Raw genomic sequence first — 3,397 nt, forward strand, 5'->3', positions numbered from 1 at the left:
TCTCGGCCTCTGCAAATAAACCAAGTTAAGTAATCACCAATTCAGAATAGATCCTTTACTTGTATTTCCAAAAATGTGGAAGAGATTCATACATATAGTTCGCTGAGGCACATTTTAAACTTTAAACAAAGTTTCATTACACAAAGGTTGTCACATAATTGAATATTTCTCTACTGTGTACAAAGCTATTCTTACTCTCCACAGAAAGGCTGCTTCTGAACTTCTCATCTGGTGGTGGCAAGCACTGAAATCCCGATCTGACAGAATGGTAGTAAAAATGCCTCAGTGATTTAAGTTGAAAGCAGTACATTTGTATACTGCTCTTGCACCCAATATCAGGAATGTACCAATGTCTTTTTGTAAAAATATAAAATAAATTATCTGTAGGTATGGACAATGCCAACACTAAACCATTATGTATTATCAACTGAAACCAGTAACTGGTGGTTATATTGATCTTAATCAGTCAGTTTTTTCTTCAGTCATTTCTTCAACCGAAGTCCCTGAAGTTTTTGGGGAGAAAAGTGCCTTGAACTTTCTTCTACAGTTAATAATGGCAAAGCGTGATTCTAGGAGTTGGAACATGCCACCACCCATCCCACCTCCCATCCTACTGATTGCCCCCATTCCAGGATCCTTCTCTTCTTTAGGAATTCTGTGACCACAACTTCTGCTACTTAGTTAACAGAGACGCCACCCCAGCAGCAGCCAATAAAGTCATTGTTACAACCTTTGTTGGGTCAGTGATTCCTTTTCCCACCACAGTCACAAAATCTCAAACCAACTTAGCATCATAATCACCTTCTGAGGAACTTTGCATGATTTTCTCAACTATTGAAGATCCTTCACACCTGCATTCTTGGCAATGGACTTTGCAGGAATTCTGAGTGTTCTTTTAATCATTTCTATACCAATTAAAAAAATCTTCATTAGCTGGAGCTAATGAGCCTAAGGCTGGAATGTAGAGCACAGCCTCTGCCCAGAACAATACTTTTTTCCACAGCTACTCTTGTGGCATTAAGGGTATCTGTAACCCTGCTTTTCTTCTCATCACTTTGATGTCACTTGTCCCACTGACTTTCAGCACAGTTACTCCATCTGAGAGCCTTGCCAGATGTTCATTCTGCTTCTCCGTCTCATATTCACTAGTTGTGGCATAACTGCTCAATGATTTCTTGAATACGTGTTTCAATTTGAGCCTTGTCACCTTTTCTTTTCAAGAGCATAGCAATATCTTTGATCATAATTACCTCTCCAACTTTTCTCAAGTTATGTTGTTGAACAAATTCAAGATATAGAGTCAGTTCCTCTTCTCCAAATTCAGCACCACCAGTAGCAATGGTCATATCTTTAGGGTGGTTTTTACTATTGTCACCAAAACCTGGAGCTTCGACTGCTACAATCTGAAGATCAACTTTTAACCTATTCAAAACAAGTGTACTGGGGTCTTATTGTGAGCACTGGCAATTTTAAGAGCAGTTACAATGAATGGGACATTAGAAATTTTCTTTTTACTCAGTAGAACAAAGGCATCCTGGAACTCACATTTCTGACATTTTGGTATATTAATATAGTATGGAGAAATATAGCCTTGATCAAACTTCATGCCTTCAATAATTTCTAATTCATCATTCAGTATTTTTCCATCCTTTACTCTGGTGACACCCTTTCTTCTGACCTTTTTCATTGCATCAGAAATGATGTTGCCAAATTTTTTCTCCATTTGCAGAAATTGTAATAACCTAAGCAATTTCTTCAGGGGTTGTCACAGATTTGGACTGCTTCTTAAGTTCAGCAATGACAGCATCAACAGCTAACATCACACCGCTCCTGATTTCCACTGGATTAGCGCCTTTGCTGAACTTCTCGAAGACTTCCTTGGCAAAAGAGCATGCCAGTGCAGTAGTAGTGGTGGTGCTATCCCCAGCCTCTTTATTTGTGTTATTGGCAACATCCTGAACAAGTTCAACACCAATTTTTTTATACTTACCCTTTAAGTCAATTGACTTTGCAACAGTCGCACCATCTTTTGTTACTTTGAGACTTCAACTTTGTTCAACAATCACTTTTCTTCCCTTTGGCCCCATTGTAATGGATACAGCCTCTGCTAAAAGGTCTACACACCTTGAAGCATTAAGGCTTGTGCATCTTCGTCAAATTTTACATCTTTGGCATAGGCCCTAGTGAGACGAGGAGCCAGATCCCAGGACACTGGTCTCATCTGGTGAAGGACTATGGGTAATTGGAGCATTTCTTTGGTGCGGGGGCCCGAGTCACAGAGACACTTCTTAAAATCCTCTTTCCTTTTTCACTTGCAATCCCTAACTGTTTTAGGGCATTTTGCTCCATAGTTAACCTCAAACTTCCTCCTCAGTTTGACTTGCTGCTTCTTTTCCCTCTCTTCTTACTCTCCAAACTTTTACTATGTAGATCAATCTCTTTTCTTTAGGAATGGGAAGGAGGTAAAATTGGGTGAAAAATTAGTTTTGTTCTTTTGGCAAGGTGGGGTTAGAGAAAAGGCTGTGAAACACTCCTACATTAACAATTTTGATCATATTATATTAGCAGTAAATATCATACAAGATGGTTGTTCAGTAAATATTTGTTGAGTAAGTGAATAAACTCTTATAATTCTCATATCCCCAAAATTGTCTTACTTAGTTAAAGAATATATACATATATTGTATTATTATTATTATTTGAGTTGAGTTCACACTCTGTTGCCCAGACTAGAGTGCAGAGACAAGATCATGGTTTACCATAGCCTCAAATGCCTGAGCTCAAGTGATCCTCCCTCTTCAGCCTTCTAAGCAGCTGGGACTACAGGCATGCACCACTATGCCCAGCTAATCTTTTGATTTTTTTTTTTATAGAGATGGGGTCTCACTATGTTGCCCGGGCTGGTCTCAAACTCTTAGGCTCAAGTGATTCTCTTACCTTAGTCTTCCGAAGTCACCATGCCAGGTCAGAAATAGATCTTAAATAAACTCCACTGTAATCATCTTGACTAGTGTGTTAGAGGAGTTTTCTTTTAGGTGCAGAGTATGCAGAGTTTAACTAGCCCATGTTATTTTGTATCAAGGGACAGAATACTGAGTTGAATTTATGTCTCTACCAGTCTGAGCATTGTAAATTCCCAAGTTGAAGTTGAATTTATGTTGCTTTTATTAAAAATAATGGGAGTCACAGCTATAATCTTAATTTTATTTTATAATGCTCCACAACATGTTCCAGAGACCTATTTGCAAGGTTATCTATATTCATTATCTATGTTATCTTATCCATCTATCTACCCATCTATCCACCTATCTTTCTATCTATCATCTGTGTTACGGTGACCAGCTGGTTCTTGATTTGCCTGGGACTATCCTGGCTTTCAATCTGAAAGTCCAGGCCA

General features: G+C 38.6%; 1 pseudogene; it reads right to left on the minus strand.

Moving 5' to 3' along the window:
• Positions 1-462: 462 nt before the first annotated feature.
• Positions 463-2,251, minus strand: LOC103270942 (annotated as a pseudogene).
• Between the last annotated feature and the right edge of the window lie 1,146 nt (positions 2,252-3,397).

This window comes from Carlito syrichta, unplaced genomic scaffold, assembly GCF_000164805.1.
Source record: "Carlito syrichta isolate Samal-C Ts95f unplaced genomic scaffold, Tarsius_syrichta-2.0.1 Scaffold310863, whole genome shotgun sequence".
NCBI classification, from domain to species: Eukaryota; Metazoa; Chordata; class Mammalia; order Primates; family Tarsiidae; genus Carlito; species Carlito syrichta.